Source organism: Nycticebus coucang, chromosome 11, assembly GCF_027406575.1.
Source record: "Nycticebus coucang isolate mNycCou1 chromosome 11, mNycCou1.pri, whole genome shotgun sequence".
Lineage (NCBI taxonomy): Eukaryota > Metazoa > Chordata > Mammalia > Primates > Lorisidae > Nycticebus > Nycticebus coucang.
This window is the reverse complement of record NC_069790.1, coordinates 72,058,453-72,084,794: the sequence shown is the minus strand read 5'-3', so window position 1 is coordinate 72,084,794 and position 26,342 is coordinate 72,058,453. Positions and strand designations below refer to the sequence as shown.

Sequence of the window (26,342 nt, the reverse complement as noted above, 5' to 3'; positions counted from 1 at the left end):
AAAGTTCGTGGATAGAGAGGCGTCACCTCTTCACTTTGCAGTTTCTTGTTCTTCTCAAAGTTCTCAGAATTCCCGGTCCGAGAAGGGGAAAGTTGGAGAAGCTGAGGCTGGTTCCCCAAACTGCGGGGAGCAGGAGAAGCCGCACCAGGTGGCGCTGCCGGCACCGCCCGCGCTCGGCGGGACCGGGACTTCGCCGAGGGCCGGGGTCGTCGGGGGCGAGGCGATTCTAGGGCATAGGGTCAGGGGCACCGCTTTTCCTTGTTAGAAGCCGAAAGAAAGGGGCTGTGGGGGGAGTGGGTTGAGGAGGAGATGGGTGCATTGCGTGACTGGCCTCTGCAGAGAAATGGTCACTTTAACCCGGGCGTGGGCGGAGGAGGCGCGCCCTCGCGGGAAGACCGCCCGGCCGGGTTTGCACCTGGGCGGGACACTTAACGGTGACCTGGCCCAACCAACCCCGGCTGCAGAGAAAAGAAAAAGCCTCCGAGGGTGAAAAGAGCGACGCAGTCGGGGCTAGAACTCAGCTCGGTAGCCCGCAGTGACGGTTCCTTTCCCTTCACCAGGTCTGCGGCCTGCAGGAAAGTTAAGGACAGAGTCGCAGGCTCCTAGAAGGCTGCTGACTTTCACTCGAGAGCTAATTTTCTGTGAGACATTAGAAGTGATTTTTTTTATTCCTGTAATTGGTAAATGAATTTCATTTGCTTAAAGTTCAGACAAAAAAAATCATACCTTTTAGACAAAAAAAAAAAGTTGCACGCCCACTCATCTCTTTAAAGCAGAACATGAAAAGCGTTGAGCAGTTAGGAGTCGTAATGTCTGAGATGAAGGCGGTGTGGGAGGAAGGCAGAGCAGCTGAAAGACTTCAGTCCACCCAAACAGAAGGACCAGGTTTGAATCCAACAGACTGCAACGTTTCACGAGGGCAACCTTGAGTAAGCAGCTTGACCTCTCTGAGCCTTGCTTTCTTACTTGAACAATATGGTTAAAAATACTAATTGGAGAGGAATGTGGCGTGCAAAGGTAAAGCATGCAAAATTGCTTGCCTGGCACAGGTGGGTAGGCGTTCAAAATGGTAATTTCCTTCCTCTTTCCATCTTAAGTATAACTCACTGTTTGGGAGAGAAGGGAATCAAATTTACTCAGAACCGGAAGAGATCTTAAAGGTGATTTGTTTAACCTTGTGCCTTCTTTCCCTTGAGAAAACCAATTCCCTGTGAGTTGGCTGCGACTAGGACTAGTGGGGATTATTCAGTGAGCCAGGAGCGGTGCTGGATAGGAAGCCAGAGCCTTAGACAATGCCTGGGAGTAGGCCAGACTTTGTAGGAAAGCCCAGTCTCACCCAAAGAAGGTGGATTTTAGCATAAGGATGTAAGATCCTAAATGGAAATTTATAGTGAAAACTGAATAGGTATTTTTTAATGCCAATTACAAACTACTATGCATGGAAAATACTAATATTTCTCAGCTTCTAACTATATGCTAGGTGTTGGTCTATAAGCTTTAGATGGATTTATTTCTCCTGATAATAAAGTAGGCACTGTTACTATCTATCTAGAATTTTTGCAAGGCGATAAATCCAGTCAGTAGTGAAACTAGCGTTCAGACCCACGGGTTTTGGCTTCAGACCTTGTCTCAGTCACCGTGTTGAACTCTCTCCTTATGCAGCTCTCACTACATCGTGTTCCCAGAGATCTGCTCGCTCTTTCAGGAGCAATTAAGAAAATAAAACAAATGGAGCAGGAGTTTGGCATAAGAGGGTGCTTACCTTCCAGAACCCAGGAGAGTCGTGGAGGTATGTGCCAATTAATTTAATCATCCTCAGCTCTAAATCTGCTCTTCTTTGCCATACATGGTTGTGTCAGAGCTGGAATCTGCAAACATTCCATTATGGTCCGTTGCCATGATGTTAGGTTTTTGTCAATAGAAGGTGCTAGCAAAGTGGTTCTCAACCTTCCTAATGCCTCAGCCCTTTAATACAGTTCCTGTGGGTTGGGACCCACAGGTTGAGAACAGCTGTGCTGGAGGAACACTGCAAAAAGAAGAGCTTCCTCTTCTTGGTTTCCGTGCTTTTCTGCTTGCTCCTATGGTGTGGTGGGCAGTGAGTGGCTTTACGGTGCTGTGCAAAAGACCAACACAGCACACTCTCCAGTAAATTTGGCCAGTTCCCCAGTGTGTGGCTTCCTAATGAGTCTCAGTGGCATGTCAGTGGGCAGCTTTCTAGCAAGTTTTACTGGCAGTTCAGCTGGTGGTTTCTTCACTAGCACAGTGTGTGACACCTCAAGAAATGTTTTAACCAGCAAGTGGGCCACAGCCATATTATCTCCAATGAGGTCTGATTTTCTGCCTTGGTAGGATGGTGGGTGGATGGAGAAAGTTCAAAAACTTCCACAGCCCAAGAGGATGCTTCTTCCTACATCTGCTATTTCTGCATTCTTTTTTTTTTTATTGTTGAATCATAGCTGTGTACATTTGTGCAATCAAGGGGTACAATGGGGTGGTTTCATATACAATCTGAAATATTCTCATCAAACTGTTCAACGTAGCCTTCATGGCAAATTTCTGCATTCTTTAGTGATCTCTTTTCCTTTTTTAACAGTCAATCCCTTTTTACTAGCTAATTAATAATTTTTTAATTGTTTATCTTTACATTATGGTGTGGCTCCTGACTGGACCTTGACTGACCAAAGGGATAAAAGGGAACCCTAGGAAGAGCGCTATCTAGGGAGGCAGAAATCTGGATCCTGTCTTTACTTGTGCAGTCTCCACTAAGTCATTTAACTGCTCAGAGCTTCTTTCTTCATCTGTAAAAAGGGGGTGATAATGTATATGACAAGGTTGTTGGAACATCAACAAAATGTGAATGTGCTTACCATAATACTTTAAAAATTAAAGGTATTGGTTGTCAGTATAGAAATTGAGGATAGAAAGGAAGAAGATGAGTATATTCTCTTTAGAAAAAATATGACATATATTCTATAGAGATTTATTTGACTTTTTCCCCCATGGGAAAAATAAAACAGAATTTCTTGTCTGATTTATGTCATTAAAAAAGATACGTATTTTTGGTTGTTTGGTTGGCTTTCACTAACTTTCGAAAGATGGAGGCAGAGAGCTGTGAGTCTCAATTTTGTTCAGGCTTCTAGCTCTAGGAACAATATAATTGAAATTATGACCGTTTGGAAATGCTAGATTCAGACTCATGTTATTTCTTTCTATCATGGTAGCCTTCATATTTGCTTCGTTTTTTTTTTCCATTATCTTTACCTTTTTGGATTTGATGCTATATCAAGAGAGATTATTTCATCACTGAGCACTGGGTGTGCAGAATACAACACTAAATATTGCATCCTATTTCAAAAGAAAAATTGTTTAGGAGTCCTAAAACCCAAACAAAAGGGTATTAGTGCATTCAATTCTTAGAAATGTTTTATGAGGTAGATGCTTGTGGTCCTAGTCAAACTCCACCCAGATTTCCTTGGATCCCTATGAGTTCGAGTGCCCTTCCCCTCACTTCTCTATTCGTTTGCTTCTCCCAGCCTGCCCCAGAGACTCTGTTAGGAAGACTGCCCAAAGGATACTGGACCCACTTTATCTATAGGTGTAGAGAGCCCGAAAGAACCACCCCAGAATTTACTTCTCTCTCAGGATGCCCCAAAATTTACTTCTCTCTCAGGATGCCCTATGCCAAAGACTGACCCATACATACAGTATGAAAGCCCAGCCCTCTATCCTCTAGTAGCAAGAAAATCTGAGGTCCAATACATATCCAAGGCTCCCCTGGAGGATTATGCTGATGGAAGATTTTGCCTGAAATCACTTTCTTTCCTGTCTTGCTTACTTATGGTATCTTATGGGTTTTGCTAGAAGCATTTCCTTAATAAAACACTTGCAGACAATATTCATCTCAGAGTATGATTCTGAGGATCCTGACTTAAGATACTGCTATTTCTTTTTTTGGTGAGAAAACTAAAACTCAAATATCTTAAATTGCTGAAAGTAATACTACCACTGAGCAGGTGAAGTTATTATTCAATTCATGTTAGTGTGACTTGAAAGTCCTTACTCCCAGTGCTGTTATATTTGAACTCTCTAATACCAATTATTTTTATTTTATTTTATTTTATTTTTTATTAAATCATAGCTGTGTACATTGATATGATCATGGGGCATCATTCACTAGCTTCACAGACCATTTGACACACTGTCATCACAGTGGTTAACATAGCCTTCCTGGCATTCTCTCAGTTACTTGCCAAGACACTTACATTCCACATTTACCAAGTTTCACATATACCCTTGTAAGATGCACTGCTGGTGTAATCGCACCAATCCCCTTCCCTCTACCCACCTCCCCCCTCGCTTTCCCCCTTCCCCCTATTCTTAGGTTGTAACTGGGTTATAGCTTTCATGTGAAAACCCTAATTGAGTTTCATAGTAGGGCTGAGTACATTGGGTACTTTTTCTTCCATTCTTGAGATACTTTACTGAGAAGAATATGTTCCAGCTCCATCCACGTAAACATGAAAGAGGTAAAGTCTCCATCTTTCTTTAAGGCTGCATAATATTCCATAGTGTACATATACCACAATTTATTAATCCATTCATGGATCAATGGGCACTTGGGCTTTTTCCATGACTTAGCAATTATGAATTGGGCTGAACTGAAATGGGTGCAAACTCTGCACTTAATCAACAGATACAAAAATTCTATCCACATGTAAAGAAATTTGTATGTGTTTGAGAAGGATTGATAAGGAACCGTGGACAATATGACCAAAGTGTAGTGGACCTCATCTAGAAAAACTTTTATCAGAGGTGTGCAGACATGTACCACATTTTAGCAGAGTGGTAAATGTTCAAGAGCTCTCTTCATGCCAATTTTGAATTGGATATTTGCATTAGTTTACTGTTGTTTCTGTAACAAATTACCACAAACTTGTGGTTTAAAATAATATATTTATTATGTACAGTTCTGTAGGTCAGAAATCCAAATGGATCTCCCTGAGCTAAAATTAGGATGTTGCAGTTGGGGGAGTGGGAATGTCTGCATTCTTTCTGGAAGCTCCAGGGGAGAAACCTGTTCCTCGTATTTCCTGCTCCCAGACACTGCCCAAGTCTTTGGTTCATGGCCCCTTTCCAGCAACAGCTGATTAAGTCATTTTCACTTCCTACACTCTGATTCTCCTTCTGACTATCTCTTCTACTTGACAGGATTACATCAGGTGACCCAGGATAATCTATTTTAAAGTTAGCTGATTAACATGTAACTTTTGTTTCATATGCAACTTTAATTTCCATAACATATTCAGGGGTTCCAGGGGTTAGGTTGTGGACCTCTTTTAGAGAGACCATTATTCTGCCTACAACAGCATTATAGGACATGAACTATCCTATCTTCTCTGTTTTTTAGTTCAAGTTGTCAACGTTACTACCCCACTATATTTGTGCTTTTTTTTCTTCTCCCTTCCTATTATCTCAAAAACCTCTATCTCCATTATGTTGCTGGAGAAATTTTTCTGAAACCTTTCCTTTCTTCTCTGTTTAAAATCCACCAGTACAAGAAAGCTCAACTGCAACTTTAACTTCACCTTGGAGATGCAGATAATGTAACCTAATTGTTGGTACCCTTATATTAATCTGAAATAAAAAAAATAAAATCCACCAGGACTGCCCATTAAATACATAGCAGAGTTCAAGCTCCTTATCTTACTTTGCTCCTCTGCCCCATTCCTAACTCCCCAGCCATTTTTCTGTCTGTGATTGGAACCCAGGGCTACCACACTCATGTGGGTTCTTCAAGATAAACTCAAATAAAAGCAGGGCCCCTTTATACCATCTGTGCTAGGTTTCTTGAAATATAATTCAAGAAAGGAATTTCAGAATTGAAATTTCGTAATGCTCAGTTTAGATGGTGAGGTACGGGGCCTTGAACCAATCTTCTACATGTTTGGGGCCCGGAGCAGCTGGCCCAGGTGTCCTACCCAAGGATCATGGCTATGTCTTCCTTCCTTTTTCAACCCTTGGCATTAGCCATGGTTGAGTTGCTTATGGTTTCCTTCACTCAGGGCCATTTCCTGGTTCTGCGTTTGCCTGAAACACAACCCTTTCAATGTCTGGTTTAAACCCGTTCACCCAAGACATACTGCTGGGACCACCCTTGTTCAGGAGCCTTTTCTGACTCCTCCCCTTGCTCCCACCACAGCTCTCCTTTATGTCTCCATTTACTCTTTGTGGAAACACAAATTCTAAGACACTCCCTTGTTTTTATGTCTGTCTTCCCCCTGGGTGGGGTTTTTAAGAACAAGTTCCATGTCTTATTCACCTTCGCCTTCTCTGCGCCTGGCACATTGTCCGGCACAATGTAAAAGCTCTGGAGAATTTTGCCTACTGCCAAATATGTCTAAAGTGATGGTATCTACAATTTTATTATGTGCCTACTAGCTTTATATGAATTCTTATCTATAGTATGAAATGCTTATCTCTCTTTATACCCATAGTAACATCTTAGGATAATGGAATGCTGACGAGTGCATATTTATGAAGAAAAGACAAAATATACTTATTAGTGAAGCCAAGGTTAGGAAAAGAAACCAGAGTCTTCAAGAGCTAAAAGACAGCCCTGGGCGGAGTCTGTGAGATGGTGGCAGTGATGATAACAGTGGTGAAAGGCAAACTTGATCTACATCATAGTTGTCTGTGGCCATTCCTATTATTAAATTTCCTCCACATCTGTTAAATATTCACACAAAAATAGGAATCCATATTTATAAGGAGGGTTTATTTAACATAATGCATAATTTTTCAGATGTTTCTATTAAAATACCTCTAACTATGATATACTGACCTAACCCCACCAAAAGCAATTTTATTTCAAGGTTCCAGTTTTCATGTAAATCTTCATGTGGATTTTAGATTCTGCTCCCTTTGTGAGTGAACCTGCATTCATATTTGTACTACTATAAAATATGGCTTTCTCCACAAACTCTGCCTAAGTGATGTTGTAGGAGCATTTGTCATGTTTATCTGGTGACTGCCAGCATTCCTGGCTGAGCCCAGTGATGTCATGGGTATTCCCAACTTGAGTCCAGTAACTGAAAATAGAGCCCACGTTCTGTAGATAGAGATGCAGAGATGTACAGGGGCACAATTTGAAACCCTGACTCCACCCTGCAGAGTGGAACGTGCAAGAAGAGAAAACACTGCACTGTGGTTTATAGCATCCTTTACTGGGCAGAGAAGATAGGAACAAACAGTGAAGACAACTGTATTCCAATGTGAAGACATAATGTTAAGAAATGTAGTTAGTGAGGGGAAGGTTTAGGGGCTTATGCTCTCAAAGCACAGGCCTGGAATTGCACATTTCATCTGACATCTTATCAAATTGCATTGATAGTGCTAATGCTCTTTACGTCAAAACTCTCAATTTCTCCGTGACTGTATATTTTAGTTTTATATCAATCAGAATTGCATGAAGGGGTCAGAAATGTTTTACTCCTATTGAGAATATACATTTACTCACTGTGCTTCTGCATTTCACAGAACCATCTTAGTATTTTTTAGTACATGTGTTGGTCTTAGTGTTGGATGGGAACATGTGGTCCGACTTTCTACAACCTTGGAATTTACTCTCTCTCTTTTTTTTTGAGGCAGAGCCTCAAGCTATTGCCCTGGGTAGAGTGCCATGGCGTCACAGCTCACCGCAACCTCCAACTCCTGGACTTAAGCGATTCTCTTGCCTCAGCCTCCCAAGTAGCTGGGACTACAGGCACCTGCCACAATGCCCGGTTATTTTTTTGTTGCAGTTTGGCCAGGGCCAAGTTTGAACCCTCCACCCTTGGTATATGGGGCCGGTGCCCTACTCACTGAGCCATAGGCACTGCCCTCGGAATTTACTCTCAAACATCACTCTCAATGATTAGTATTCTCTCTGCCAAAGATCTCGGGACGTGGAGGGGAGTAGAACGAAGAGGCAAAATTTGACTGCTTAAATCTATGAGAAGATTTGATAGATTTGGTTGCTAGAAAGTTTGGAATGATGTGATTTTAGTTCTAGTAAAAGACTTTTTGCATGAAATTCATGGCCATGCTGAATATACAGAACAGAAAAAGAGAACTGCAGTAGCAAATAGTTTAAATTATTGCTTCATATTAACTATACAGCTAACAGTGTAGAGAAATTTGAGTAAGAAAAAAATATTTCCAGTTTTTGACTTTAAAGTTGCAACATTTTATGTAAAATGATAATGGGTATTTTAGTAAGAGCTTTTGTTGTTTTCAAATTTTGCATAAAATACCACAGGATAGTTTTGTTTCGGGTCTGGAAATGTACTCCTTATGCAGTCTTACTGTCTTATGTGAATTTCCTCTTTCTTTTTTGTTTTGCATTCTACTTATTTGGTGCCTGTCAGTCTCTCATCGTCAATTTACCTTCTTCTAAACTCAAAAAGACGTTCTATACCTTTTGTACTTTTAGGCATTCTCTACTAGATTTTTTAAAACATTTCAAAAGTTCAGATACTTTGATTTCATGACATCAGGTAGCTGTCTCTAAGCTCCTTTTTCTAAAATTTAAAGAAGTAGTTCAATTTATGTCACTTCTACTTTGTGATTCTAAATCTTTTAAAACGATCTTGCCATATTTTATGCACTTATCTTCATAGAAAACTCTGTGAAACACTATCTATTTTCTGTTTTAAACTGCTTGAGTTTTTTTTTAATATTATTTCCTCTGCTTTCCAAATGCACATCTTAATTTATTTCTCTTTTTCTTCTCTATAGATCCCTTCAGTGTATTCCTTCAGGTTCTCATCAGTTCCCATCAAAAATTTAAAAGCAAGTTTTAGGATATATATGTATATATATCTACTGTCCATTTTTCAATACTGCCTTTTTAGTGATCATTTTATTATTGATAAATGACAAATATTTTCATTTCCAAGGAATTAAAAGAAGAAACAAAGGTATGATATCTTCTTGGGCTTTATTTTTACCAATAGTGAAAAAAATCATAGATGGAAAGGAGATTGTGGAAATAGAAAGAAACAGATGTATTTCCAAGACTTTGGGAAAGTATATTTCAAGAAATTCAATGAGAAGGTTATCACGCTGCTTAGATTATTGAGAAGCAAAAATGCTAAAGAATATTTAGTGGCAATAAGAATGCAAGTCTAATCATACTAATTTTAATAATTTTGTAAAACTTTCCTAATTGTTCACTGTGTGTTTTGGTTTGCTTTTAATAATTTTGGGTTTCATAGATATCTTTTAGTATATGATGAATACTGGTGATTCATACTTTTTCCTGCACATAGGTATACAATATTTATATTGTTTTACATATATGCATGGTATTACATATGTATGTATAACATACTGTTAACATTTCCTGGACCCGCATATATGTATATGTATCTTCCAAATATTATGTACAACTTCGTGTAATTTCTTGATCCCTTGATACCCAACCATTTGCTTGGACAGGGGATTCTCTGGAAGTCCAGCTTTAATAAATCTCTTACAAAAAGATTTTGTTGTTGTTATTATTATTATTTGTTATGGTTTTATTTTTGAGACAGTCTTCTCTCTCTTGCCCTGCCTAGACTAGAGTACAATAGCTTCATTATAGCTCACACCAACCTCAAACTCCTGGGTTTAAGTGATCATCTCGCCTTAGCATACTGAGCAGCTGGGATAATAGGCACATGCTACTTGCTTGGCAAATTTTTCTTTTCTTTCTTTTTTTTTTTTTTTTTTGGTAAAGAGAGAGTCTCATTGTACCACCCTCGGGTAGAGTGCCATGACATCACACAGCTCACAGCAATCTCTAACTCTTGGCTTACGCGATTCTCTTGCCTCAGCCTCCCAAGCAGCTGGGACTACAGGTGCCCGCCACAACGCCCGGCTATTTTTTTTGTTGCCGTTTGGCCGGGGCTGGGTTTGAACCCGCCACCCTCAACATATGGGGCCGGTGCCATACTCACTGAGCCATAGGCGCTGCCCTCTATAGGGGAGGTCTTCGCCTTACTCAGGCTAGTCTCTAATTCCTGGCCTCAAACAATCCTCTCTCCTCAGCCTCCCAAAGGTCTAGGATTATATGTATGAGCCACGGGACCCAGCCAGTGTTTTATTTATATATAATCAGTAATCTTATATACTGAACTCTGGCAACACTACCTGAAGCTTCTCATCACCTTTCTTTCTGACTTGTGTTATAACATTCTAGATATATCTCAGCCTCACTTGTAGGCTATCTAACTTCTTTGGGACCATGACTTTTGTTTGTACCCCTCACAGAAGCTGAATAAATGAAGAAAACTATAGTAGTAGGAAGAAGTAGGACACATAACAATCATTGACTATGGAAAGGTCAAATATATCTATTACATTAAGCACAAAATCAACAAACACTAGCAAAGTAAAGTCAAAATTTGAAAAGGTATTTTAAAAGATCTAGAAAAGCAAGAATGCCATGTGTCAAGGTGGTAAAGTTTTGAGACCGTTGTCTCCCATTTTATCTATTGAAAAAAATAATCTTAGAAGGGGAAAATGGTAATATTCTTTAAGAGAAAATTTTTGTTTAATCCAGGTCACAGAATAATTAGAAATCTTTCAATTCCTTTAGAGTATTGTAATCTTCCAACTTTTCTCTATTAGATTCTAAGGCAATAAAAGAATCAGAGGTTTGAAAAAGCCATTGTCTATAATTTCTGAAGAAAAGAGGACATAAGGGGATTCAGTAGAAAACAGGTGAAAAGCAAATGAGCTTACCTTATATACTCTTGGGAGGCTGAGGCAAGAGAATCGCTTGAGCCCAAGAGTTTGAGGTTGTCGTGAGCTGTGACGCCATGGCCCTCTACCCAGGGTGACAGCTTGAGACTGTCTTCCCAAAAAAGAAAAAGAGAAAAGAAAGCTATCACAGTTTTCCAAGGAGGACAAAGATGAACTTCATAAATTATAGACTAAAAAGATTAGGACATTAAGAGAAAGACATGGTAATACGCTAGCATCGGTTCATAAAGAACAAGTCAAATGAAACAATTTGTGTTTTTATTCATAAAGCATGGCTTGCTCATTATGAATCCACGTTAGCTTAATCATTAAGCATTAATGCCATCACTGGGAGGTGTATGTCAGCAATTAATACTCAAAGACTCAGTCCCTATCCCTCTAGTCAATATCAAGTAATACTTCACTTAGCAAATGCTCTTTTAACACAGCCTCCATATGCAGTCTGCCTTGTGCCTGGCAGAACCCCTGCTTCCCTTCATGTGCACTCCTGCTATTTCACGGGCTCGTCCAAACAACTTCCCCCAGTCGTGCTTCATATTGGATTTGTAGAATCACACCTGATCCTTTTTTCAAAATATCTTTTAAGCTTTTTCTTGAACAATTCACTGACCGTAAAGTACTCAGTATTTGAAGATTACTACCACAATTTTAATATCATAACTTTATAATGTAATTTTCATATTCAAACCTGATAAATATACTATCAATAAACAAATTGATACAATTCCAAATTTTACATAAATGTGTGATAAAATGTAGCCCATGCCCTTTAAGTACAATTATGAATTTTTTTTATCTACAGTTGATTATGACATTAATCAATCACTAGTTATATATGGTCTTTAAAATAAATGATTCTCATCTAGTTTAGAGTTTTAGGTAAATTATTTGGCTATGTTAAAGTCATATACTATAAGGACTCACATTTTAATAAAATTTAAAAATTTCAAGGACATTTTTAGTATCAATGTTATTTCTAGTATCGATAATATATTAATAAGAGAACTAGAACTAAGGAAACACTTTCTTCATTTGGTAACAACAGCTGTTTTGAGGTTTTTAAATCAATACTCAAGAGGTAAAAGGTAAGATACAATTAGTCTCTTTGATTATATGATGTTAAGAGTTCAATGACTCACTGAAATATTTTACTGACTGCAATAATAACAAATATGTTATGTTTTTAAGCCTACCCCAAATATTTTAAAGGATATCAGTTGATAAGCTACTTTATCATGAAAAGTGAAATGAAAGAAGTTTAAATTTTCCCAGTACTAGTGGAGATTTATTTCACAATCCTTTTCTCTGGAAACAAATGTCGGTCTCTCCTCAAGGGTAGAGATTTGCCTATGGGATATGATTTAAAGGGCTAGAAGCATCTTTACCAGTTTTTCCAAAATGTGTCACTATGTTTTGTCATATTGCCTGATAATGTTGTACTAGAGCCTTATCCCTTTCAGATAAAATGCAAATATCTCCAAAAGGGTCTCTTTTGCTTTAGTGGTACTCATATGGCTACAAGTGAACAAAAGATGTTTGTTCCAGGATAAAGGGAAGAGTGCCAGCAAACCAGTCCCTGGAGTCTGTACTACACCAAACGTTGCTTAGCAATTTCCACAATTTTCTCAGTCTAATTTGCAAGAATCGAGGGGGTGAGAGTACGATACATAAAGTTGTAAATTTGATATTTATTGTATGTTTCTATTCCATCTATACTGAAAGCTTTCAAATAAAAAAAGTAGAAAGTTAAGAAGTGGATGAGGTAGAGTGCCACTACTTTAAGTGGATGATAAGGGAAATCCTCTCTGGGAAGTGACTTTTAAGGCTAGACTTGAGTATCCAGTAGTATAAAAATCTGGAGGAAACATTAGATAAATGCTGGTTGAACAGTATCCAGTAGCATAAAAAATCTGGAGGAAACATTTTTCAGGCACAGGAAAAAGGAAGTATCTAGGTCCTGAGTTGGGAAGTTGGCTCATCAGAGAATAGCTAATTTTCACTTTCATTAATGTATGCATTCAATTATACCATCCCCTTGGATTAGTTTATAAGGCATTCCACCATTTGGTTCCTACTTAAAATTTAATTCTTCCCTAACTCCTTCCTACTATAAAATGTGCTAATCCGTGCCTCTGTGACTTGGTCTACGCTGTTTTCTTTGTTTAGTATTCTCATTCATTCCTCTTGCCTGATAAACTGTAACTCGTCTCTTAAATGCCACCTTCAACAGTCCCTCTTTTAGGAAGCCTCCTCTCACTGTCTTCCTGCCCATTCTCACAGAATTCCTCCATCTCTGGGCTGCCACTGTCTTGTGCATTTGACACACTGCTTTTCAATGACTAATTCAAGTGCCTGCTTTTATCTCTAGTGAGTTTCTTTAGGTCAGAGACATTACTGATTCATCCCCGGGTACATATGGCCTCATATAGTAATATACAAATTACTACTGCTATGTAGTACACAGTATACTAGTAGTATAGTAGTTACTTAGTAAATTGTTAAATAAAGGAATGCAGTATCTTTTTGTTTCTGAAGATAGCATATTTTTAGAACATCTTCTATCTTCCGTGATATATTTATTCTAGTTAAAAATCAATATCATATCCACTAGAATGTTTATCATTATTTCATTTAAAACAAACATTAAATTAAATATGATTTGTATTTGATGCAGACTATACTCATGAAAAGATTAATTTTTGACAGATAATTGCAGTTAAACTTTTTCATTTAGCATACTTTGTGATATATTTTCATCCTACTTTTAAATACATTGGCATTGAGAGCTGGTTTCTGCTTCATGAAAGTCATGATTTAATAGCATGCCTTATGTGGTCTGTTTGTTTATTGTTTTAAGTGAGAGTAGTAAAGTTATGTTTGAGACATTCATTGGATTACGATAAGCAGAACATGGGTTATTCACCGGGAACTTGTGGGCTTCTCCAGCTCCTATGTGCCTGGCTGCAATAGATTAGCTGGATGAGGATCTGAAGAGAAGTGATGGACGATATGGGAAGAGGGAACAGTGACTCGGTTTCAATGAGATTTTTCCACTGATCTCTTTTCAGGTTTAGTGAAATGTGTAAACTGAGGAAATTCAGGAAGTTCGCTTAGAAACATCTGTGGTAGTTTCTAATTCTATGGAATTGGATGCATGAAATGCTGCAGGCACTGTCACAGTGAATTGAGACAAGATCCAGGGAACCGGAGAAGAAAAGAATTAAAGAGTTTCTTCTTTCTCTCTTCAATTATTTTTACTTGCTTTCACCACAGACTTGCTCAAGTTTACGTAATTTCTTTAACCTTTCTTTCATATCCACCTGTCTACACATGAATCGTAAAAAATTTCTGTGAAAGATACCTTTAAAGGGCTTTTTGTAGGAAAAAAATTGGAAATTTAAGATAATGAGTTATTGAATTTCCTGGGCTTAGTGTATTCCAGTTACACCTCTCTTTTTGACTCTTAAGCAAGCCAAATACAAGAGAACCTCTGTAAGGTGACACCCAAGAGACTGTAACAAACTGGTCAACACACAGAGGTGATCAACATAAGGAAGTAGGTCTCCAGGGTACATGTGGTGCATGTCTGGCCTAGGAAAATTAGGTCAACTGGAGGAGGTCAGTGTAGGGCGGTGGTCGACTGTGGACGTTCTATTGCATGTGCTCTTTCCTCTGCCTAGAGTATTATTTCCTCACATCCTCACATATCTGAGTCTTCTTTAGGTCTCAGAGGAGTTCACAAAGACATTCTGTAACCCCCTTGTCTTCCCGCCCCTCTTCCATAAGTCTCTTCTCTCTCCCATGATCGTTCCCTTAAGAACACTGACAATTTAAAATCATCTGTGTACATTTTTTCTTTTTATTGCTTATCCTCCTTCTCTCCCAGAAGTGTAAGCTTTCTGGGAGAAGAGACTTTTCCTGTTCTGTTCTCTTGTCTGTTTCCATTGCCTAGAACGGGCCTGCATCCAGGGAAGCTTGAGAAATATTTGCTGAATGACCAAGTAGTGAACTGAACCCTTCCGTTGTTTTCTAAAGAAGGACAAATGCACTTGGGGAAAGAGAACAGTGACATAATAATAATGAGGTGGCTCCAGGGAATACTCCTCCAACCCCATGTTCATCAGTCAGGATGGTGACATGAGGTGATTTATAAATTGGTTGATTAACTGATGTTTCAAAGAGCCTGTAAGATTATTTACTGTATCACCAAACTTGGAATAACATTTAATGTAATGTCTCCCATATAAAGAAAACATGACAGAATTACCTAGGCAAGTTAAAAAACACTCCTAAGTATTTAAGTGATGTTTTCAATAACAAATTACAAAGCTAAAAAAACTTTTTCTAAGTTATCAACAATGAAAAATACATGTTATTAAATGGCATTAGAAGAAAAACTAGATTATTTTTCTGTCCTCCCTATAGAAAAGGATATTGTAAAATTATTGTTATATAATGAGTTGAGCAAAGAATACAAAGCCAAAATTTATAAGATAAAAAGTATTAATAGAGTGTGGCAGGTTGTTAATTAATAAGATAACATTAGACTATTTTCTGGATCATGTCATTTGTGGCATTTGTTATAAAAAAAATTATTGTAATCTCCACAATTTGTTGTGTAAGTTCAGTAATTTGTTATGACATCAATTCTTATTCTAAATGAATACTTACTTGTAGACCAAATTTTGTATTCATAATTTTGACTTCTTATTCTTAAGGAGGCCCTGACAAATTATACAAGCTTCAGACCCCACAGAACCCTGATAGCTCCTGACTTGGGGGTAAATGTTAAGAAATAATACTTTAGGGTAACTGGTTATTAATATCATTCCTCAAGTGATAACTCATATGACAGACATTAGGCCCTCATAGTGCTCACAAAAGATTCTTCTTCCTTCAAATAACTTTCATATTTACCTAGGTAAATATGATTTACCTTTTGCTTTTGTTTTCAGGTAATAAATTAGTAGATGAGATGCAATATACAGTTTACTGACCATATGATCGATATATCATAATGGACTTTAGGTAAGCCAAGTCAAAGGCAATATTTATCTGGGAAAAATTATAGCATTGTACTGACAGATATAACATTAAAATAACATTAAAACCGTCACTTATTTTTGCCAACAGTATTTCCAATACATTGGCAATTGCTCAATGTCTAAGGAGGTAAACATCTAAGTGAATGGTATGTGTTCTGGGCTTTATCTGCAAACAGGGGGAGACCTATACCATACACCTTTTTCCTGGGAGTCACTGGTGTTACATGGCACGATACAGTTTACTGAATGAGTTAATTAATAAATAAGTGCATGAAACTTTAATATTAGTCTATTTATTTATCTTTAAAATTTCAGTTTAGACCCCTACCTAGATTCTTATTTACTTTAGTAGGCTAGAATTTACTACTAACCTTCATTCTGATGCTCACATTGTTCCAGATTTGGCTAGCAGGGACCCCTCGGCTGGTTCCTTTACCCTTTTAACTTATGTCTCTGATTCTTTAAGTATTCTTTGCTTTCTAATACAATTAGATGTTGCACATTTACCTTGTTATTTCTATTTCCCACCTTTGGAATCTGCTTTTCCTTGTAGGGGCCCTGGTTCTTCTAATGATATTTAGAAACCAAGATCTGGATATTCGTTTTGTATATTGCTCTGGGTGGACCATTGCATCTTGGCCCTTTCAGTAGACAGAGCTGGGAAATGTGTATAGAGATATTTCAAATGTTTTTTACATGTAACATATTAAATACATTTAAATATATTAAAAATCATTAGTTCATGATAATACTTCTAATTAACAGTAATTAATTCCCTTTACTTTTCATATATTTGAAGGAAGATAGTTGTTGTCTACACACTAATACTGATCTTAAAAAGAGCAATCCTAAGGAAGCTCCCTTAATAGTTAAACATAATGTATCTTAGAATCCTAGATATTCGAAGGAGATGCTATCTAGAGCTGTGATCTATTCAATTTCAGACCCTTGCAGTGTTCTTTTGGATCTGTGTTGGCATAGAAAAATAAGATCAGGAACAATCCCTAATCCTGCCAATACTTCTACCCATGTGGAAAAATCAAATTAGGCATTCAGAATTTTGAAATAAATTCATATTTAAGGGGAGATATAAACAAAGACATAGTGACACTATGTGGGAACAATACTAATGCCCTCCCTTTAGATGAATACTATAGCTACAAATATAAGGTTGATGACTCCATTTAGCAATAGACTGATGATTACATTGCTACCAGCATCGATAACTTGTTTAAAAAAGATGATAAGGAGTTTTGAATATCGAAATAATCAGAATTTACAACATAAAAGGCTTTGTCACTATGTATCCAAGTCCTTAGATACCATTGGACATGGAGAACTTTTCTGTAATTGTCTGCCTCTCCCCTGCCAATGCTTCTCTACTTTTATTAATCCCAAATATAAACTTAATAGATATACAGGCCTATTTTTACCGGTTTATTTACTTTATCTAAAAAATAAAACATGGGTGGCACCTGTGGCTCAAAGGAGTAGGGCACCGGCCTCATATGCCGGAGGTGGCGGGCAGTCCTGGCCAAAAACTGCCAAAAAGATAAATAAAACATGGCTTGGCGCCTGTAGCTCAGCCAGCTAGGGCCCGGCCACATACACTGGAGCTGGTGGGTTTGAATCCATCCTGGGCCTGCCAAACAACAATGACAACTACAACTAAAAAATATAGCCAGGTACTGTGGCCAGCACTGGTAGTCCTAGCTACTTGGGAGGCTGAGGCGAGAGAATCACATAAGCCCAAGAGTTTGAGTTTGCTGTGAGCTGTGATGCCACAGCTCTCTACCCAGGGTGACAGCTTGAGTCTCTCAAAAAATAAATAAATAAATAAATAAATAAATAAAACAAAGTCTAATAGTTTAAAGTTTCTTTTTTATAGCATAACAAAACAAAGATCCCCACTTTAATATTTCTTTATATATACACTTGCTATATATTCAATAGTGGTAATTTAATAACCTGAAAAAGTATAATATTTATGAATTATGTATGTTCATATGTTATTTTTAACTTTAGAAATAATAAAGAAAATAAATAAAGAACATATAATTTTAAAATAATGTAAATAAATAGCATTTAAAATTATAGTAATTGTATCATAGTAAAAATAAAACATAATTTGCTGTAATAAAAAAATAATTTGGTGGGCATGGTAGCACACACCTATAGTCTCAGCTACTTGGGAGGCTGAAGTGAGACTTCAGCCTGTGAGTTCTGGACTGTAGTACACTGTGCCTGTTGAGTGTCCACAGTAACTTCAGCAGAATGTGGTGACCTCTCTGGAGCAAGGGACCACCAGGCTGCCTAAGGATGGGTGAACCAGCCCAGGAAGGAAACCCAGCAGCTCAAAATTTCTGTATTGATCAGCAGTATGATCTCACGTGTGAATGGCCACTGCACTCCACCCTGGGCAACATAATGAGACATTATCATTAAAAACAGAATAATAATAAAAATAAATAATAAAAGAATTGTAAGTTTATGAGTATTAGAAGGAAAAAATATATAGCACTATGCGATATACCCAATATGTGTTACATTTCAGTTAATCATCAAAACAATACAATTACCATAGCTATGTCCCCATTTTATAAAAGAAACTGAGACGGCACACCTTTTATTTTTTTTATTTTTTTATTTTTTTTTTGTACTTAAATCAGTTAGTGGGTCTCTATTTGTTCTTTTTTTATTATTTATATTATTATTAAATCATAGCTGTGTACATTAATGCAATCATGGGACACCATACACTGGTTTATAGACCGTTTGACACATTTTCATCACACTGGTTAACATAGCCTTCCTGACATTTTCTTACTTATTGTGCTAAGACATTTACATTGTACATTTACTAAATTTCACATATACCCTCGTAAGATGCACCGCAGGTATAATCCCACCAATCACCCTCCCTCTGCCTATTCTCCCCCCTCCCTCCCCTCCTTTTCCTCCTTCCCCCTATTCTTAGGTTATAACTGGGCACCTTTTAAACTTGGACAACTTTTTATCATTATCACATAGTGGCGATAGACCTCAAATCCCTTTAAGTTTTACTTCAGACCCCAGAGTCCACCAAGTGTATTACATAATAAGGATTTCCTCTACCTCTGGCTGGTAACAACTTTTGCTAAATTGACTTTTTGGCTTTGTTCATGTGTAAAAGAAGAATATTGGCCTATTTTGGTGACCCCCCCAACAATGTTTTTAACCATCAACAAATACGTCCACTAAATGTGATCGGTTTTTAGAATGTTTTGTTTTTATGATTATAAGATTTTAATAACTATAGCTCAATACTTTTCATTTTGATTTTATTCATTAGAACACATCTGCGTACATCTGAAGAACAGCAGTTGTGACAACAACATAGATGGTTTGTTTTTTTAAAAGTAACCTAAATTATAATGGAAAATAGACCAAAGATACATACCAAATGTGTGGACTACACACAGGTGGAGGAAAGGTAGCCTGGAGTCATCCAAATGGACTTGCTCCCAAAGGACTCATAAAAGGCAATAGAGAGAGTGTGTGGAGAGAGAGAGACACTGAGACCAAATCACTGTCAGTGAAGTGCAGATAAGGACTCACTAACAAAGACTGGGAGAGGAATGAACAGTGTGAAGAACCCTGCAGGGAACTGAATCAAGCAGCAGGGGAAAGAAGCTCAAGCGTCAGCTCTGAGCCCTGCCAAACCCAGGCAGCGGCATTGTGGCTCACAAAAGTACCGGCAGCTAGGAGCTTCCCTGTGCCCGCACATTTCTTCCCTCTACCATCCTGAATCCTAGTGTGGTCAGAAACAGTGTGAGTTCACAACCGAGAAGACAAGGAAAGGTAAATGGGGAACACGGAGGACTATATCTAGCCGTACTATGTTACTGCAGGTCTGCCTTCTGTGGACTGGCTGACAAGTGCAGAAGCCTTCGTTTTGAATGAAACTTGGGAGTTTTTATTATTTCTTTGGCTACACCTATCAGTTTCAAACCAGAACAAGTTAAATGACTAAAGTACCCTGAGGATTTTTATTATTTAAGATAGTTATTGGCAGACTGACCAAGATTTTATTAAGTGGAAAAAAAAGTTACCCCGTAAGAACAGATTTCAAGGGGCATTAGGAGAGAAAACAGAGAAAACATTTTGCAGGTTCTGCTTCTTCAGAGTATCATCCTATATTTATATGTCCATATATCACATCTCTAAAACTATACATTTATATGTGCATGTACATAATGGAGCACATTATCTTTTGCAGAGTTTTTTTTTTTTTTAATTCTTATTAGGGTAATTCTCTCAGTTGAATTTCTACACATGCTTTGTTGCTAAAGGCTTCAGCTGCAAGCAAATAAGGATAAAGCCTGTATGTAAGATGCTACATGGTATCCTTTATAATTAGAGTAAATCTTATTTTATTCAAGCCCCGTATGTCACATGATATATTTGACACCTTATCATACTTGTCTGTAAATGTTTATGAAACACAAATCATTTCAAATCAACAGGATCAGATTATATTTGAAAAATGTGTTCAATAAGATGTGGAAGATGAGATAGAATTAATTCTAATGGAATTCACAGAGGATTTGAAATTAGATTTAAATCTATAATATTAAATTACATTAGATATGAATTAGTATTTAATTTGTATTCAGAAAAATGTACTGTGTTCACACATTATACTACTTAGAACATTAAAACAGATACTCGAATTTCACTCTCCCTACTCCTTTCCTGTCCCTTTCCTGTCACCTAAATGTCATTAAAAAATCTGTCCGTCTTAATTATTAACATTAGAGATTGATTTTGAGAAATGCAGTAAACCTAAGATTTACATTTCAGTAGAAGATAGAATATAATTCAATATATTATTTTTATAAATGCAGAAAAATCTTAGGAGGTGACAATTTTAAGATTTCAAAAGATTGAAATTTAAGATTGATTTTAGTCAATCAAATACTAAATTTTAAAAAATGTACTGGAGATATGTTGTATTTCTTTATTTACTTACTTATTCACTTATTCATTTTTAGATATAGGATCTCCCTCTGTCATCCAGAGTTCACTGCAAACTCTAACTCCTTGTCTTAAGCAACCTCCCACCTCAGTCTCCCCAATCTTTAAAACTACAGAAGTGTGCCACCACACCGGGCTAAGTTGTAATTTTTTGTACAGAAGGCATCTCAATATGTTGTCCAGGTCGGTCTCAAACTTCTGGCCTCAAGCAATCCTTCCACTTTAGCCTGTCAAAGCACTGCAATTACAGGCGTGAGTCACCACACCTGGGTTAAATACTGAATTTTAGATGTTAAGGCAGACAGATATCCAAAACACAATCGAGTTTCTGGAACGAATACTCTAAAGTTAGCTTAAAGACAATATTCTATCAGTATTTGGCCTTGAAAAAGTGTTTTTTAAAGGTTGAATGTGATGTGATCGCAACACTTTGGGAGGCTGAGATAGGAGGATTGCCTGAGGCCAGGCATTTAAAACTAGCCTGGACAACAGGGGTGGCCATGTAACATAAGTGTAGGCAATGAGGTGTAGGCATGACCCACTAAGGACTGCTGAGAATATTTTTGCTTTTCAAATACAGACACCCCTTTTGTCTCTTTCTGTCTCCAGACTACCCCACAGCTGAAGGAGAAGCTATCTTGCCACCATCATTTGACGAGCATGAAGACAAAGTCTTCTTTATCAGAATGATGGAGCGAGAAAAAAAAATAGAAAAGGACCTAAATTCGCTATTTTCACACTTCATGTTGCAAAAAAACAAAATGCTATTATAAGGTTAAACCACAGTGATGGACTTCTATTTCTAGCACTTAAATGTATCACAATTTGTACAGTGTCCATTAAATTGATAAGAAGATCCATTTTAAAGGATTAGTTTGAGGGGCTCACGAGATGTAATCAATCTGAATTCTTTATTTCATTGTGATTTTGAAGATGATATTTTAGTTACCAAACCAAACTGTTAAATATATTTGTACTTTCAAATTGTATAAATACTGCAGATGAATGCTATTACTTTGTCCATTGTGTGTGTGCACAGGCGGGCATGGATGTTTACTTAGGCAACCTAAAGAAGCCACGATTTTCTGAGCCATTCAGCACTAGGTATCTCTAACTCCTTTTAATTTCCCCATCCAAACTCTGCTATGGATCCTAATGTATCTTATTGAAAATGATGTATTTATCTTAAACTTGTCATCTTTGGAGGTTAGATCTCATGTGTGTATTCTGACTGCCTCCTGAAGAGACACTTCTTTATGGAGCAAAGCAATATTCTGACTTCTGGATTTCCACTCCAGTTGTCACTCAGCCACTCTGAGTATTGACAACAAGGAATATCTAATGATCTTTAAGTTGAGGGGAAAAACAATATAACTATTTCACATATTAGTAACTTAAGGCGTACTGTGACATTTCTTTGTTCAAAGTCATTATAGATGCAGATGCTCTGGGCTCTGGGAATAAAAATGATCATTTTCGACATCACATAAACCACCTCTGAAATATACATTCTCAAGTTCCCATTTTAAAATGATGGAATATGAAAAGTTTACTAAGTTAAAAATAGTATTTTAAAATAAGGAAAACAACTTCTTCTGAGTCTAGGAACTGTTTATCTGAGAACTGTCAGGACTGAAAATCAATTGGATGCCTTTTCCTACTTTTCTACTCAAATGCGAATAGTGCCTCGGAGGAAACAGGCTGAGTGAGGCTGCAACTCACACCCACTACCTGTCCTCAGTGCACAGAGGCAGGGATTTTGCCAACCACCGATTTGAACAACCATCCATTTCCTGAAATATAATTTACTTTTAGTGGTAGCTTGGGACATTGCCTTCTTAGATTTTACTGCCCTCTGTATACCTGTAGACACTAAACATTCAGAAAATTCATTTCCCAGTAAAACAATATGAAGAGAGAGAGGTTAGGGGGAAAAATGGTGCATAGAAACTTGTAATGTAGTGTTAACTGTAGGTGAGGACACTGCTTTTGAGCAATGCTCGGGATGTATATAAGATTATCAAATTTGCTTCAGGAAAAAGAAAATTTTAAGTAAAAAACAGCCTGAAAAATTCAAAAATAAATTATCATCTCAGAAAACAGAGACCCAGGCAATAATTAAGATCCTTTTTCACTATAGTCAAACTTGTTAAAAGCTAGACATTATACTGAACGTTATATATATTTTTTCCTCACACTTTAAGACGAGACCTACTCTGAACAAAAAATACAGATGCAAACAAACTGACTTGGGAAAAAAAATCTTCATTTTATGACATGGGAAGAATTATCCTAAAACATTCTCAAAAATAAATTTTAGTATATGAAGCAGAATAAATGACTTTGAAACAGCCACAAATGAAGCCAACAACCTAATTAAAAATATGTAGTAACACAGATAACCTGATAAACTTTTTGAAATGTTAAGGATAATGGATTAATTTTATTAAAAACTGAGCCCCAAAATATAATGAGTAAGTTTCCTAGAGATTATAAAAAATACAGGAAAACTAATGCAAATTATGGACTGGCTTTAAAATTAAACTTTTGCAACACTAAACACAAAGTTAATGGAGAAGTGTTTGCAGAGATTTTTCCCTTTTTTTCTCTGCAGACTGACAAGGCCAGGAAGCAGATGGTGAATGAATTCTTTTTATTTTCTGATATACAACAATTCATAATTTATGGTAATGATATATACTGCTGAAAAATACTCAAACATGTAATCCAGAGGGTCAAAAATTAATTGAAATTGAGAAATAAAAAAAGTGGAATAAATGCTCTTATGCCAAGCCTTGTATGTGTGAATCCAATTAATTTCTGTATAAATGTTAACATAATTTACTATAGTATTATAAATGTCACTTTAATAAGATTGTAATTATACAAATAATTAAAGAATAATAATCTAGACCTCTAACATATAATCTTTATCTCAAATTAAGAAAGATCTGTAAGTGTAGGAGTGGAACAGTAAAACACATTAAATTTCTGGTTTTATATAGATCGGGGTTAAAAGTTACATTTCCTTGTTATATTTGAAGCTAGAAAAATCATATAAACTCAAACTTTATTAAAGAATACAGAGTAAACCCAGAGCAAAATTCAAAAATTCTCCATTCTTTTAAAACTACTACTGAATACAATAGCCAACAAAGTGCACATTATTGAACACAAAGATAAGAGCAAAACAACACAAAGAACGCAACCTGATGAGAAGTTAATGCAAATTCAGTCATTATAGTCAGTATAAATTGTTTCAACATCAACAGGTGAAGGATATCAGAACTAATTAGCAACAAGTTCAATTATGTGCTCCTTCCAGAACCATAATGGAAATGAACATTTAAATATGTATCATGTTATAGTTTTTGGCTTCATCTGTCTCTGGGCATTTGACCACTATTCCGCACGAACGCCAGTCCACTTCATGCAGGAACAGTTTGTGGTATCTTGCTTCATGCCCTGCTGTGCATCTGGCTTTCATGTTGAGGCTGAGGTGTGAGTGCACCAGTGTCTTCCTGGCCCCTCATTCATGTGCAACCTAGGTGGGTTAGGGAACTAATGTCCTATGAGATGTGACCCTAGTCACTGGGAGACAAGAGATTGGACAAATTCTTTACCCCCTGGATAAAAGGCCCTAATATTCACTCATTTATGTAATCTTTTGAAAATTAAAGCAGCATGGGTAAGCAGTTACACCTCATACTAGTGTATGTATAGTAGGGGCCAGCATTGTGACTTTTCTTTGCAATGGCTTTTTCCCCCTCTTCACTCCTTTCCCCTCACTGCTATCCCCTGGAAATCTATTATAGTATCTTGAAAGGTAGTGCTACTTAATGGTATTGGCACAAAAAAATACAGACATACATGTAGACCAGTGGAACAGAACAGAAAACCCAGATATAAAATCATCCACACACAGCCAACTGATTTTTAACAAAGCAGACAACAATATACACTGGGGAAAAGATGCCTTGTTCAATAATGGGTGCTAGGAAAATTGGATAGCCACATGTAGAAAATTGTAACAGGATACATATATCTCTCAAAACTGACAAAAATTAATTCAGGCTAGATAAAAGACTTAAATGTAAGACATGAAACCATAAGAATTCTAGAAAAATGTAGGAAAAACTCTTCTAGACATTGGCCTAGGCAAAGAATTTGTGACTAAGACCCCAATGACAATTACAGCAACAACAAACATAAATAAATGGGACTTAAAAAGCTTCTGCACAGCTAAGGAAACAACAAAGCTAATACACAGCTGACAGAATGGGAGAAAATATTCACAAGCCACATATCCAATAAAGGGCTAATAACCAGAATCTATAAAAATTTCAAACAAACGAACAAGGAAAAAAAAAACATTAAAAAGTAGGCAAAAGACATGGACAGAAGTTTTTTAAAAGAAAGTAAATAGTCAATAAGCATATGAAAAAGATGTTCAATATCACTAATCACCAGGGAAATGCAAATTAATGCAATGAGATATCAACTTACCACAGTTAGAATGGCTTTTATTCAGAAGTACAAAAACAATAGATGCTGGCATGGATGCAGAGAGAAAGGAACACTTATCCACTGTTGGTGGGACTGCAAGTTAGTACAAACTCCATGGAAAACAGGATGAAGATTCCTTAAAGAACTAGAAATAGATTTGTCTTTTGATCCAGCAATCCTACTATTAGGTATTTACCAAAGGAAAAGAAGTCATTTTATCAGAAAGACACCTACACTCAAATGTGTAGTTTCTCCATTCCTTTAAAACTAGTATAATTAACAATTGCAAGAGAATCTCTGAAGCCCAGGAGTTGGAGGTTGCTGTGAGCTGTGTGATGCTGTGGCACTCTACCGAGGAACATAAAGTGAGACTCTTGTCTCTACAAAAAAAAAAAACAATTGCAAAAATGTGGAATCAACCCAAGTGCTCATCAATTTATAAGTGGATTAACAAAATATGGTGTATGTATACTATGAAATACTATTTAGCTATTAGGCTTAATTATTGCCTTTTGCAAATAATTTGGATTGAACTGGAAACCATTATCCTAAGTGAAGTATCTGAAGAATGGAAAAACAAACACCATGTGTACTTGCTGTTAAGTTGGAACTAACCAGTGAGCACACATGTGCACAAAGGGGAATAAAACTCAGTGGAAATCAAACAGAGGAAAGGGAGATAAGGGGATGGGTGAAAACCTACCTAGCAGATACATTGAACACTATCTGGGTCATGGAAACACGTATAGCCCTGACTCAAGCATTACAAAAGTAATACACATAACCAAACCATTTGTACCCACATAATATTTTGAAATTTAAAAAAGTAAAGGTGAACCCCCCCCCCAAAAAAAAAATTAGTGTTACTTAAATCTTTACCTTAGCTTTTGTTTCCTGGAGTTCTCAGAGCAAGCGACTTGATAATAGGAGTTTTCTTAGAAAGTAGACCATAAAGATTGGATTTTTAAAGCTGGCCTGTCTACTGGTTTG

General features: G+C 37.1%; 1 long non-coding RNA gene across 1 annotated transcript; it reads left to right on the top strand.

Moving 5' to 3' along the window:
* Positions 1–943: 943 nt before the first annotated feature.
* LOC128598768 (uncharacterized) lies at positions 944–9,522 on the top strand. The gene is made up of 2 exons (XR_008383701.1): positions 944–1,789; positions 7,648–9,522. It is a non-coding gene; the product is annotated as an uncharacterized LOC128598768 (long non-coding RNA).
* The last annotated feature ends 16,820 nt before the right edge of the window (positions 9,523–26,342 follow it).